Source organism: Silene latifolia, chromosome Y, assembly GCF_048544455.1.
Source record: "Silene latifolia isolate original U9 population chromosome Y, ASM4854445v1, whole genome shotgun sequence".
NCBI lineage: Eukaryota > Viridiplantae > Streptophyta > Magnoliopsida > Caryophyllales > Caryophyllaceae > Silene > Silene latifolia.
Genome location: NC_133538.1, coordinates 288806035 through 288821550, shown reverse-complemented (window position 1 = coordinate 288821550; position 15516 = coordinate 288806035).

Sequence of the window (15516 nt, the reverse complement as noted above, 5' to 3'; positions counted from 1 at the left end):
TTTTCTCTTTCTTTTTGTTTTTCTTTCTCGGTTTTTTCTTTCTTTTTTTTCAACTTCTTTTTTTTCAGTTTCATTTCCTCTTCTTTCTTTTCTACCAACTCCATCTTTACAAAACAAACCAAATTGGCACAATAAACAATATACCCGTGAAAACAATCTAAACTTGCTTGACAAGGCAGGCTATGTTTGGGATGTAGTCAAGGGGTCAAAAGGCAAATTTGGCTAATTGTGGAGTTAAATGGGTAAAAATAGAAGAAAGGGAATGTAAGCACCTCTTTGCGTGTGACACCAACCACCAACCCGAATGTATGTAGGCAAAAAGCAATTGAATTTCATATATGTGCAAATTAATGATACATGTTATCCAAGGAGTAACTACTCACAATCCTACATGAACAGGTCATAAATGACACCAGTTTTAAGGCTCTAATTCCTTAGAAATTATGAGTAGTTTGCCAAAATTTCAGGTCAAGTCTATTTGTTAAGCTAAATTTTAAAATTAACTAGTAGATTATGCAACAAAAAGACAAAGCAAAAAGATATTAATTTTTGCAAGGCTTAAGTAAAAAGGACCAAAAGTAGTGCAATTTCATCATCGAAATCTACCGTTCCGACTCAACCTATATGCAAAAATAGATGTGAATATTTTTTGAATTTTTTGAATTTTCTATTTTTTTTTTTTTGGATTTTTCATTTTTTTTTCATTTTTTTGAAAATAAAAGACAATTCAAACAGAAATGCAATAAACGTGAATGCAAAACAGATGCAAATGCAGACTCAAAGGATGCATTACCCTCCCCAAACCAAAACGGACAATGCCCTCATTGTCCTCCAGCATACACCAGCAGAATAATAGGGGACGGAAAAAATAAAAACCAAAATGCTAAATAAATGAAATAAACTAAAGGAGATAAAAAAAAAAATAAAGAGCAAAAATACTTACAAAATGAACCTCCCCAAACTAGTCAGCAAACTGGGGAGGTGAGTACCATCACACTACTCGTCACCACCCTCCTCGTCAACCACCTCGTAGGTGGCGTCCTCCTCCTCTCCCCTCCTTCTCTGACGGCCCTCAATAGCATGCTCAGCCCTAAACCTCTCCTCCCTCTCATCAGTGTCCTCCTCGCTCGCAAGCTGTGGGTACCCCTCTGCCGGGTACCAGTAGAAGGAAGGGTGTGGCCAGTCAACTGGGACAGGACGTCCTCTCATCATGTGGTACTCGTAAAGAGGGAATAAGGCAAGTGCGTGATCCCGTTCCATACGAGCCACTATCCTGCACATATCCAAAATAAGACCATCACGACGCCCTTAGTCCATGACCTCAGGCGCCTTAAAAGTAGGAGGTGCAATAAAATTAGCCAGTAAAGCCGGCTGAGCGACAGAGGGTGTAGGTGTATGCGTGGGCGTGGACGTGGACGTGTGTGTGTGCACAGCCTGTGCATGTCTAGACCTCTCTCCGACTTCCCTAACAGCAGGGGAAGTCCTCTTCCGCTTCCTAGAAGCGGTAGGGGTGAGGTCAAGGAGGTAAGAAGGTAGAGGTGGCGGAAGTCTACCCGTCACAGTAGTCAACGGTAAAAGACGGGGTAGAGAGGGTGAAGGTAAAGTCACGAACGTGGAAGTGCCTATCTTCCATGTCCTCTGGTCAGCTGACAGCCAGTGCATAGAAAGCATGATGGGAATGTCGATGATATAATCCTTATCTAAAAAACAAAGACCACGGGGAAAGTCGGGGAAAAGCCGCGGGCGATGCGAGTCACTAACCCACCACAAGTTATCGTACCTGACACGTTTTGCCCGACAGTGTTAAAATGATGAGAAGTCAAGTAGGAAATATTAAAAACAAAGGAGTTACTGCTGTCAATGTTCAGGTAACCCACAAAGATAGACAACTCAACATTATTAACATTGTTAGGTTCGTGACGACCAAAAATAGTCTCTCCTAGCAAGCGGAGAAAGTAACGGGCTGGGGGTAAGTGGACGTGAGCAACACGTCGCTGACTGAAGGGAGTGTGTGCAAGTGTAGGCTAAAGCAGAGCTAGGAGCTTCCTAGAAGGCTCGAGAAGACCGTCACTAACCAAACCCAACCGTTCCCCAAACTCAGCTAAGGTCCAAGTAAAGGTTGTGTTAAACAGACGGAAGGTAATGCACTTGCTCCCATGGTCAGTCGCATAGGCCGCAGGGCAAAAAGCAGAAGAGCTGGAGAATTCTAAGGTCTATTGTCGATAGGTAAGCTCTTTCAAGGTGGCCAATCCTGACATTCCCGTCCCGTTGAGCAGCTCAACAACGGGCTCGAAAATCCCCAATTTCTCTAAGGTAGGTCGGCACAAGAAACGGGTCGATGTCATGTCACATTCCATTAAATTTAAAAATCGAGTGCGGTGGGACGGGGATATAAAACGTACCTGCGGAAACTCAGGTAAAGTCTCCATGGAAGTGTCCGCATCGCGTCGGGCAGCAGCCCATAAAGCAGCAACGCGAAACACCATAGTCATCCCAGAGCGTGAAACAGATGCAGCAGCAGGAACGGTAACAGCGGAGGCAGCACTGACAACAGCAGCGGCAGCAGGAACAAGGGCAATAGTAACAGGGGCAGCGGGTGTCGATGCAGCAAGAGTCGACAACATGGAACCCGTGGCAGCAGTAATAGCCACGGTGGTGACAGTGGCGGAGGTAACACCAGGGACCACCATCTAAGAAATTGACGGAGTAGTAGCAAAAGTAGGAGCGGAGCTTTTCGACATACGATTATCCATCTTGAATAATTATTCAGCTAAAAGATCAATTAAAATCAACAAGAACACAAATTAATCGAAATAAATTCGATTTTTCGAAACCCTAACTTCGCAAATAGCTTCGAATTATTTGAAAATTAATGAGTAAATAAGGGGGAATGATTTAATTGATGATAAGGAAAGTATTTAGGTAATTTATTTGGTAAATTAGGGAAGAAAAATGTTGGTTTAGGTTGAGGGAATTAGGGAATGTCGAAGGGTTAGGGAAGAGAAAAGAGGGAAATTATGAAAATAGAATAAGGAAGAAGGTACTCCCCCGTGTGTTATGCGCAGAAAACTGCTCGATCGAGTGTTTTCAGTTACTCGATCGAGAGCTTGTTCCTCCTTTTGCTCGATCAAGTGGCTGTAACATACTCAATCGAGAACTTTTCTTCCTGCTTGAGACGTTGCTCGATCTAGAGCTTTAAATTACTCGGTCGAGAACCTTTCCTCTTCAACTTTGCTCGATCGAGTATAGGACAACTCGATCGAGAACCCCTAAATTAAGCAATCTCGATCAAGAACTTTGAACAGTTCGATCAAAGGCTTTATCTTGGCATTTTGCTCGATCGAGCACATAAAGTGTTCGATCGAGGTCTTTCTTCTGGGCACGCTTTCCAATGATCAAAAATATCCCAAAACCTGCATAAAACGCAAAAATACTTCCCGTAAAAATACCAAATCCACAGTACGCAGTCTATATTCTGTATTAAGCTAACTAAAACTAACTAAGCTATTACTATTGTCTAAGCGCAATAAAGAAGTCTAAAATATCAAAAATACAAATTGTTTTTACAAGCCGAATAGCACTACAACTCATCTTCCAAAACACTTGAACAGCCCGAAAGAGGGCTTCTGACTGGAGGAGGTTCCATCAGCATTGCAGACCGTCCTTTTAAGCCTCCATTTACTTGAATTGATCAAAGGAGAGTAGTCCGCATCTACATATGCCTTTACTCTCTTCTTTACTTTATCGGACATGTTCTTTTCTTCTTCTTTCGCGCCTTTCGCGTCTTTGACACCGTCTTTAGCAACAAGCTCAAATTCCAATGTACTCTTATCACCGGGGTCTCCAATGTCCAATCCGCTTAGACCTGTAAAAGCAGAAATGACAGAATGGTCCTCCATATTGCTCCCAATCTGGGGCGGAGGTGTTAATATGGCAGCACATGATTCAACATTAGCAATTAGAGATTCTGTATTAGTGTCTGCACAGGGAATAGCATTGCGGGGCCGGACTTGCATAGGGTCCCTGCGAACACTAGACTGATAGAAGGTCAACTCCTCATAACCAACCTGAAATGTCAAAGTCTGCTTCCCGACATCTATTACTGCACGAGTGGTATATAGAAATGGTCGTCCTAAAATAATAGGAGTATACGAGTCTTCGTGGATGTCTAAGACTAAGAAATCGACGGGAATAAAGAACTTCCCTATCTTGACCGGTATGTCCTCTAAGACACCTAAAGCCCGTGATACAGTGCGATCGGCCATCTGTACAGTCATATTAGTACAAGGGAATTTGGTTAAACCAAGCCTCTTAGCAAGAGACGGCGGTAAAACACTTACGCTAGCTCCCAAGTTGCATAATGCATTATCAATGAGATGGGTCCCAATGTGACATGGTATAGAGAAACTACCCGAGTCAGACAACTTAGGTGGGGTCTTATTTTGAATTAGGGAAGAGCTTGCTTCAGTCAAAGCCACCGTCTCATGGTCATTTATGTGCCTCCTACGCACTAAAATATCTTTCATATATTTCATATAGGAGGGTACTTGGGTTAGTAACTCAGCAAATGGTACAGTGACATGAAGACTTTTTAAAATTTCAGAAAACTTACCGAATTGTTGCTCAATCTTCTTGCTCTGCAATCTTCCTGGAAATGGGACCGTAATTTGAATAGCCGGGCCTTCAATTTTCTTTGACAACGAATTATCACATTCAGCATTGGAATTACTCAATCAAGCAACAGTACCTCTAGATCGAGAACTTTTCTCAGCAATAGTGCTCGATCGAGCACTTTGATCCACTCGATCGAGATCTCTCTTTTCCTCAGTGCTCGATCGATCACTTTCAGTCCCTCGATCGACCAATTTTTCAGCATATTTACTCGATCGAACACCAGTATTCCCTCGATCGAGTTCTTCACGTGATACAGTAGCATTCTCGTCAAAAGACGACTGTTCATGTACAGCAACTTCAACTTCCGGGTCAGTAAATCCAGCATTTTCAGGCGGCATTTTGGGTCCCTCATAAGAAAGACCACTCCTCAGATTGATCAGATTCACTGTCTCATGTGGCCATCTCTTCTATAATACCCTAGCCCTTATCATCATCAATGTTCTTCTGAAATCTACCATTGGCTGCAGCATCTAAAATAGCGTGGTGGTCATCATATAACCCATTGTAGAACTGGTTGTACAAAAACCACTAGCTAAACCCGTGATGTGGGACGGACCGAACCAACTTTTAAATCTACCCCATGCTTCATACAAATTCTCAGTCGGAGTTTGCTTGAAACTCGTAATCTGCCCTCTCAATGCGTTAGTTTTCTGCGGAGGGAAGTATGTTTTGTAGAAAGCAAGAGCCATGGTCTCCCAATCAGTAATCCCAGCTGCAGTCCTATCCAAATCAGTTAACCACTCTCGGGCTCCATCAGTAAGAGAAAAAGGAAACAGGACTTTCTTTATCTTGTCTTGTGTCACTCCCTTAGCAGCGGGAATGGTGGAACAATAATCTATGAAGACCTCCATATGCTTCCTCGGAAACTCACCGGCTACTCCTCTGTATAGGTTTCTTTCCACCAGATTAATATAGGAGGGGCGGATATCAAAGGTATTCCCCTCTTCATCAGTCGAAAGCTTGAAACCTTTCGGAATGGAATCAACTGTCGGCTCGGAATGACTGGCAATATTAGGCATCTTCGCAGATTTGGTTGCAGAAATAGAAGTGTCTTCCTCTAAAGACTGATCTTCCGCAAAAGTGAAATTTCCAAGAATAGGTTCAAGAGTACTCAAGACTTCCTCTTGACGAATCTTTCTCAACAACTTCTGTCTATGGCGAAAAGTCCGCTCCGGTTCAGGATCAGCTGGTACTAATTTTGACCTGTTGGACCTGGGCATACACAAAACTAAGAAAGAAAAAGAATAAGAATTGCCTCAAGGAATTAAAAATCTCTTGAGACTAAAACAAACTAAAATAAATAAGTAAATAGGCTAATTGTCTCCCCGGTAACGGCGCCAAAATTTGACAGGGTTGTCGCAACCTTATCAAAAATAAACCAACCGGCTCTTACTAATATAGCAGAGGTAAGTCGGGTATTGTATTCCACAGGGAGGCTATTGTATCTACTTGTTATTCTAGCCCGTCCCGGTAACCAATTGGGGGGTGTTTGAGTTATTTTCTAAACTAATAACTGAAATAAAAGGCAAAGAGAGAGATAACAACAAAATTAATAAAGATGAGAGGATGTGATCAAAAATAGAGAGAAATGCTAGGATGTTGGTTCACCATGATATCACACAATTCTGCTAAAGGTAAGGTCAGTCGGTCTGATGTGAGAAGGGTAAGGGAAAGGTCCTTCCGGTCCGCTATCCGCCCTAAAATACTACTAACTTAGCTTCCGCCCTCATTAGAATAGTCTATTATTCATAACAGGTCTATTCATTCCAATCTTCCGATCTAGGTCTGAAGTTAACTGGGTTAATTGATTTAGAAGAGTACACTCAACTAAACAATTACAATTATAGTGCTACAAAACAATTCTCACATGTAAATCTCCTAATCTAATGATAACATTATTGTTTTACTATCATGGCTCTCCTAATCCTAGCAACAAGGGATTTAGCTACTCATGGCGATGATAAAACTCACAAAGATTAATAGAGCAATAATAAACATTATAAAGAGATGATTAAGAAGAAATAACATAAAATAATAACAAAACTAATTAAAACAGAAATTAAAGGCAAGGATTAAAGGTATGGAAAAGAGAATTAAATTGAATAAAGAGAGTAAGAGAGATTACAAAAGTTGAGATCCGAAAATATAGAGCAAAGTAACGTCGAACAAGATTCGCGCTGGAAAACTGAATGATTAAGAGTAAAGTATGTGATTAAAAATATTTTAAACCTAATGACGTCTTTCCTTTATATAGGAAAAATATTTATTAAACTCGCAACTTAATAAAATAAATAATTTCTCGCGAAAAAATCTCGCGTACTGATAGAAAAGTTCTCGATCGAGTAGATTCAAATTCCTCGATCGAATACTTCCAACCAAAAACCTCTCAATCGAAGACTTCTTCTTCTCGATCGAGGAACACGATTTTAGCATCTCTCGATCGAGCTCAGCATGGTCTCGATCGACGTCTTCTCTTCACCCTAGGCACTCGACCGAACAGTTAGGCTAGCAAATGCCTTCGATCGAGTCAATCACTACTGAACCAGCTCCTTGCTTCGTTGCCTTAGCTTCAGAGACCACTTCACGCTTCTCGAGGCAGTAGTAATTCCGCCATTCTTCCATCTCCATAAATGCAAGCTAAAGGTGCAATGAAAGGCATGATTCTGCTACTTTCGTGTCCATTCCTGCAATTAAAGCCAAACAAACCAAAGTAGACTATTCGGGGCATTTCGTAATGTAAAACTACGAGAATTACATGGAAATGCGTGCATAAAAGGCTTAAAAAGACTATATAAAATGCACGTATCACTAGACGGGAATGAGTTTTCTAGTCCGACTATCCTAGACCAATTGAAACGGTACTACCCTTCGAATAGGATAAAACGCGCCTCGCGTGACACACGTGCCGCTCTTGCGACACGAAATAAAACGGCCCCTGGTCCGCTAAAAAGCTTACGACATTTCGCTCTTCCGTTTTGACATTTTGACATCCTCATATCATCAAATTGAATCGCATTTCTTTAGGAGTAAGTAAAGCACACGCCTATTTTTTTCTAAGTTCATTACAAGCTCTTGCTTCGAACATTTATTCTTTTACATTTTTTTGAACTACGTACAGGGTTTGATTTCATTTTTTCTAATGAATACGTAGGCAATCCTTTACAGGTTACAACCCGTCATTTCAAGATGTAAATAGAAGGACATTTGCTTGTTGCATTTGAAATTCGACAAGAATAAATAAAGAAAATTTATAAAAGTTTCTTAACTAATAAATCATTTATTCATTATTTCTTAAATAGTAGTATTATGCCAAATACATATAAATTAAAAGTGCTGAAAATTAAGATACTCGACTAGGAGTCTAAAAACTCCGCCATTTATTGCAACTCAAATAATAAATAATACTATATAAAAATGACTAAGGCTACTCTTCCATTTTCCCCTTGCCTTTGTCGCCTTTCACACATTTCTTGTCTCGACCACGAGCGGGACGCTCTTGCGTTATTTCCAACCTAATCACTAACGGTCGTTCTCGCGGTTTAGCTTTCCCATTTTGATCCACCACCATCTTCGCGGCAGGAGAATTCTTTGGTTTCTTTGACAGACGGACGACCCGATATCCGGCCTCTTCTTCCTCCTCAGTTAAGTACTTTTGGTTCTCCTTCGCCACTTCGCGGATCTTATAATCTACGAGCTCGTGCTTCCTTAGCTTTTCACGCTCCTTGGGGGTGCTAGTCTTCCTCCACTGCAGATATGATTCAGATACCCATAACGAGCCAACCGGAATGGGTATGTATCACATATTCCTTTGGGCCCAGCGAATTGCCCACTCTCGACAAGACTCCGAAGTATGCGCCAAGGCAGTTTGAGGGACGGTGTCTAGCTTCAGGATTTTCTGTCTTAGGCCCACTTGCCTCATCAATCTCTCCGGAAAAGTATAGACCATGAATTCCAAGCCAGGAACGCGAATTGACCGTGTCGGATCCAAAGACGATACTCCAGTCACTGATCTAAGATGCCACCATGGCTCTATCCACATAATCAATGGCCCACCTTCACTCTTCAATTTATTTTCCCAATAATTGCATAGTCGAGTGAAGTCCACCATGTATAGCCTCGTTCATATCAACTGATATATATCGGGAGCGATATCATATCACGTCAACTGGGGGCTCGATCAACCGCCGCCTTTCCATCAGCCATATCTGCAAAAGGAGGATGGGAGTTAATGCCCAAAACCGGTGGAAAAAAAAAGCGGCAAAAAAAAACACGGCCGAATAGGACAGAAAAGAAGTTCTTATCTGTAAAATGATAGGACTCCCAAGATAAGGATGCTCGTGGTTTGCCTTTCAGTTGTCCAATCCTAGAACAGTCTCCCCTAGAACTAAGCATATTGGGCTCTTGCGCAGTTCCATTTGCTCCACTATGCCCAAAATCGAGGTCACCCCTTATCTTCTTGTCCACGTGACCTCGCAGGACATAGCAATGAAGAAGGCAAAATTCATAAGCTCTACGCCTCATCACGTAAGAGATAGTAGGGTCCTCCCTATTTATAAATCGATCAACAAATTCAAACATACGGACACCTGTTGAGGTCACAAGACGGTCTACCTCAGCCTTGGTCAATCCAACAAATCCCTAAATTTATTTTTATAGCCTTGAGAGCTAAGGGGTATAGCCATAACACTTTCTGCGTCCCATCCTCCAACCGCAGCAATTTCTTCAGGAAAGGGACAAATTTCGCTTCCCGGAAAGGCAAATACATGAAAATTCGGGTCCCAATATTCAAGACAAACATCCAAAAAGGGCCTAATTACCTTCACTAGTTTCAAACTTATGATTGATCCTAAGTTAAAAGCACCCATGTCGTGTTCCTCCACATTCGTAAATTCATTCGTCCATTCCTTAATGCGATTTTCAAAGGCATCCATATTTTTTTGGAAAAATTTGTGAAGATATATGAGATTTTATGTAATAGACGAAGTTGAGGAAGGGAGAATTGTGAGAATAAAAGCTCAACTGAGGTCTCTATTTATACTATTCGACGTTTCCTAGTTTCTGTCGAGAAATAACTAGCTGGAGAGAAGACGCAGCAGCAGCTGCGCCTCTTCGAAGAATCGCAGCTCCCGCTGTGCCTCTTCCCCGGGCTCTTTTCCTCGTTTAACAGTCGTGGGATCTTTCCTTATCTGTTTTAGTTAAAGTTTCCTATTCCTATAGGGACTTAATTCGGTAATTTCGATTAATTACCAAATTTATGTTTCCTAACCTTTTACGGGTTCGCTTTTCGAGGCAAAATCGACATTTTTGCCAAATACGCACACTTACTCGTTTTTTTATTTTCTTTTTTTTTCGGAGAATCATTTCACTCTCTCTTTTCAAAAATGTTTATGACACACTTAGACATTTCTTTTAAATTGTTGTTTTTAGGGGGTAGCACTCCCTACCATCCGGTCGCGTCTTTTTGCGTCATTTTGTCCATTTTCGGGCACTTTTTTTCATTTTCATCTTTTTTCGCGCTAATTTAGGCCATTTTAATTTTCTACGGGAATTCTTTTTGCTATATGTTTTGCTTGTGATTTCCTACGTGAATTTGGGCAGCATGACGGCGCAAACCGTCACATGCCAAACCTGTTTTTCAAAGCTAACCTGCAGATACAACAAACACCCAACATTAAAGGCACGCAGGCCGTCATATATACAACCAAATACAACAACCAAAATGCAAATACGGGCTCCTGCCCAAAATGACATCCAAAATGTACAAATGTACAAACAAAAGTCAGCAAACTAGTCCTCACGACCCCTCAGCTCAGCCACTGTCGCCTCAAGGGCAACGATCTCAGCATCTCTGGCCTCAAGCTCTCTTAGCAAACGGGCTGCCTCCTCTTGGGACTACGCCAGCTCACGCTCCAGGTCACGCTCCCTCTACACAGAAAAAGGAGTGATACTTTACTTCACTTCACCTCACAAAATTGGAGATAATAAATATAAAAATGGGTACAAAAGGTTCATACCTGCCGCCCCAAGCCACCTGTGAGGACCTCAACAGCTGTATCTCGTAGCCGGTTGGCCATCCTTTATAGCTCCACATGCCTGAATGGTGCCACCTTCATTCAAATGCGGAGAAGGTTCAAGCAAATCCATTCCTATGTAATAAAGCATAAAATACTAAATACAGCCAAAACTGGGGGCTTACCCTCCTCACAACATGCTGCCACTCATCCAAGCCAGTGTCAGTCACTGCCTCACTGAAATAATGGATCTCTGAGATCACCGTCATGCCCGCCGAGTCAGTGTACTCCAACGTCTCTGGAAAAGCTGGGGGCTCGACGCCCGCCACCTCGATCTCCTACAAAACTCAAATGGTTCATTATTTGCTAATCATTCATCATTTATCATATTTATCAAAGATAAGTAAACGGTAAATATGCTTACCACGATCGGCCAGCACGCTAGCCTCTGGTGAACAAACCCACCGTACTCCTCACCAGGGAGAAGGAGGGCGTCACCACTCGCGCCAGCCAGGTTAGCTACCCTCTCAGCCTCTGAAGGCTCCCTAAACATCGTCCGTGCAGGGTTGATGGGAACCGTAAAAGTGTCACGAGAGCACTGCCGAGTCAAACGCTCACCCAAGTACCACACTGGCCCTATGGGTCTCGTCAGCAGCAACTTACTCGAACTCCGGGGACGGAGAACCTCAGCCACAAAGGCTGGAGCCCCAGAGTAGCTCTCCCAGAGCCTGGGCACCCACTAAAACAAGAAAATGAGAGGTCATTCCTATGATCATCTCTTAATAAAGGAAAAATAAAATGAAGATCGAAAGACCCTTACGCTATCTAAACTCAGGGCATTCACGCCCCTCCGACATACATCATAAGAAGACCGTTGGCTCTTCTGACGACATACTACCCAGTCCCTCACGACAAGGTACACTCTTGGTACGTCCGCCACCATCGTGGGCGCAAAGCTAGGGAAGTAAGAGTACACCCACGCCTGCAGGCAAAGTAATAATGATTACAAATCGTTTTCTACAAAAATGATCTTTCGTATTTTTAAGAAAGGTTCATACCTCCAAGAGGAGTCCAGGACCGAAACTGGCAAGAGAAGTCCCTTTCTCCATCAACTCCGGACGAACCTTGACCCTCATATAGCGTGTGAGGACCCCAAAACTAGGAGTAACCCAGTCTCAGCGACCTAGGTGACTCATGTCAGAAAGAAACGGAAGAAGCTTAGTCGATAGCCTCTCCCCCTTGTCTCCGAGGTAAATCGAAGATAAGAACCACCACAACCACAAACGGGTCCTCTGCTCCGCCGTACAAGGTGGTGGAGGCACCATGCGTCCATCCATCCTCACTCTCACCGGAACCCTACCACCGAAGTAATCCCTGACGTAGGTACTCGGCACCAAACCAGGAACCTGGGCGGCACCTGCAGCTAAGTTGCAGCCGACCAGACCCCTTGCCTCGGTCGAGTCTACTCTCATGGCTGTGAACGGCCACACCAACGGCTCCTCTCCACACGGCAGACCCGAGATTATGCCATAGTCCTCCAAGGTGACCCTGATCTCTCCAAAAGGCATATGGAAAGTTGAGGTCGTGTCCCAGAACCGATCAAGAAAGGCTCGAATCAGGCTAAGGTTAGCCCAAATCTTCCTCTCCTTGATCTCCGTCCAGCCTCGTACCAAGGCACCAAAGGCTCCCCGCTCGATGATAGCCTTCTCCTCCTTCGACAGCTTCCTGAAGGCGTCTATCATCGTCGTATAACCAGAGAACGACCATGTATTCCCAGCCTCCTGCGTCAATTCAAAAGAAAGCTTTCTTTAGCATACAATATGTAAGAAAAAAAATAAGGGAATGACAAGCTGAAGGCTTACCATGCTCCTCGCCGTCCTATACGACAGATGGCTCTCCGCCACCCAAATTAGATGTCTATCATACCATTTCTCGGCCCACTCAGGCGCTCCTGCAAGCTGATGGCCGCCTCGTCCCACATTGGCCTTCCGCGGGGCCTCCTCCTTCATATCTTCCTCCATCTCCTAGGTCGCTCCCATAGCGGTGGAAGGTTCAAAGTCAGTGCCCATGGGATCTCTCCCCGACGTGGAAGGAATATCCTCTGCAAAATCGAAATAAACAAAGTGATAGACACATTTTTAAGCCATTTTCAAGCGTTTCAAGCATTAAAAACGGCATTTCCAGCCATCTTTGGCCTGATTTTCCAAAGCCCGACCACACATGTGGTAAGTTAAGTCAAGACAAGTCTAAATTCAAGCCTAGTTACGGGTTTGAGTCAAAAATTCGGCAGCATTTCGCTACAATAGCAATTTACCATACAAAAGTATCCTGGAGGAGCTGTCACAAATTGAAAATCCGGCATGATAGCAAGTTTATCCATTACTCAAGGGTTCGAAAATATCATTTTTTATCAAAAATGGACTAGTATAGGACCATTTTGGAAGGGTTTTACGGTTTAGCAAGACACCGACACATTTCGCACTCAAATCCTTAATACTTAACGAAAATTCGAAAGGGATATATGGTTATGTTCCTAACATGATTAATTACTCATTTCTAATGTCAATTTCATTAGACAAATTAGTTTGGGATAAAAGCCCCAAAATTTCGAGTAAATGGGTATTTAAACCCTATATTTTGACCCCAAATCAAAGCTCAAATGCAAAATAAAGCAAGTACAGGATATATAACTCAATTACTCATGACTTATGGCAAGTTTCGATCAAGTTTTAACGGAATTTGGTTGGAATTTGGTTGAGTTTTGTAAAGAAATGAAATAGGTTTGTGTTTTGAAATAAAAACGAACACGACTTAAAGTCGAGTTTTTCCCAGACAGGGGTGAGCTCAGGAAAAGACGCAAGACTTGCTGCTCCTCTTCCAAGCGTCGCAGTTGTTGTTGCGCCTTTTCCTCAGCATGTTTCCTCGAAAATTCGTTATAAGTTTGTTATTTGTGGGCCCGGGCTTCATGCGCCTCCTCCCCAGCATATGGCTCCTTTTTGGGTGTTCTCTTCATCCGAATCAGCATTTTTCTCTTCAACAAACTAAAGACAACCACGACATTATGTTCCCCAGCGAGAATTCATGATCACTAAGTACAGTTATGATCTTCTCCTCTTTATCGGAATTTCGCTTGCGACGACCCGAGCGGATTTTCTCCTCAGCGGTGCCAAGGACGCGCCATTGTCAATTAGATACCTTTATTTTCCTTAGTGATACCAAGGACGCGTCATTGTCGATCTATTATTTTCTCCTCAGCGGTGTCAAGGGTGCGCCTTTGTTGACTCAAAATATGATTCTTCCCCACGGAGTTTAAGATAAAATTCTCCGAAGAGTATGAGTACCTTCGAATCCTTCACTCAAGGGTGTCTCAGGTATGGTTTCTTCTTATAGCTTGCGAGCTTCCTTACGTAGTCTAATGGACTTTAAACAACCCTCCCTGATAGTCTACAGACTCTAAAATGTTCCCGACGAAAGATCCTTGGTTTAGACCCCTTGAGCCGCCTCACGTCGCGATAGTCGTCAGGTTGTAATCTTCGATTTACCTGATGGCTATACTTTGACTTTCGCCTTGTCCAAGCCTCAGTCAAAGTGGGGGCTATGTAGATAACTCATTTCTACACCTTCCGCCAACCACCTAGTGATGATTGGGCCGCATGTTTGATATGCAGAACGATTTGTGACAGTCCGTAAGTCCATGATCAAGTGATAGCTCAAACACTCAAGTCAACCCCTTGGTCATCATCTATGCACCGATACAGTCGTAACAGTAATTAGAGTTCATTTGGAGTCCGGGTCAAAAAATCGCTTCATTTTCTAAAAACCGTTTAAATGCTGAGTCGGAATATTCCGGAATGTTCTAAAATTCTCTAGATATTTATTCCTAATTACAATTATAATTTTAAGTAAATATCTACCATAATATTGTGTTTTATGGAATAAGGAAGTGTATATCTACCGAAATTTCATAATAAAAACACGGAAATCTTTCTTGCTGAGGAGGAAACCTCTGGGAAAATGACGTAGCAGGTGCTGCACCTCTTCCAAGGATCGCAGTAGCTGCTGCGCCTCTTCTCCAGCCCTCTTTTCTCATTTTTCAGGATATTTCCGTGATTTGTTTCCAAATCCGGGTCATTCCTAAACTCTTCCATGTGTTTAATATTATAAATAGAGGCCTCCGGCCTCCATATTTGCCACGCAAGTGTTCCACTCCTTCTCTCTCTCTCTCTCTCTCTCTCTCTCTCTCTCTCTCTCTCTCTCTCTCTTTGCATTCTAGACTATGCTATTGCCTTTCAACTCCTACGTGCTTGATCAATCAACCACGTAAGCTCAGATTATTCTGAATCCCAGTCACATTGCATAGACTGACCAATTTGACCAACTCCACGTTTAATCAACCTAATAAATCTACTAAATTCTCTAACGAGGGCACTTTCCACGCATATTCGAGTAGAGGAATCACTAAAACAATAAATTTAGTCAATCTCATTTCGTCAAACATGTAAGTCTGAGGGTTTATTGTACTTTTATTTTGTATCAATCAATGTAGATCTATATAAAAAGCACGTTCAAAAACCGATTTAAAATCCCTTTACAAACCGTTTTTTTACAAAACAGTAGAGGTCAGACGTCGAGAAGAAACGCAGGAGCAGCTGCGCCTCTTCCAGTGGTTGCTTACTGCTCCTGCTCTTCTTCTTCTTCCTCGACTTCCTGAAAGTTTCTCTTTTTCTTATTTCTTTCGCTTTTCTTTGTTATTTCAGTGCATAAATCATGTTTTAACAATTCCCTTTTAAATTACAATGTTTAATTCGTCCATAATCTCGAGAAACTCAAT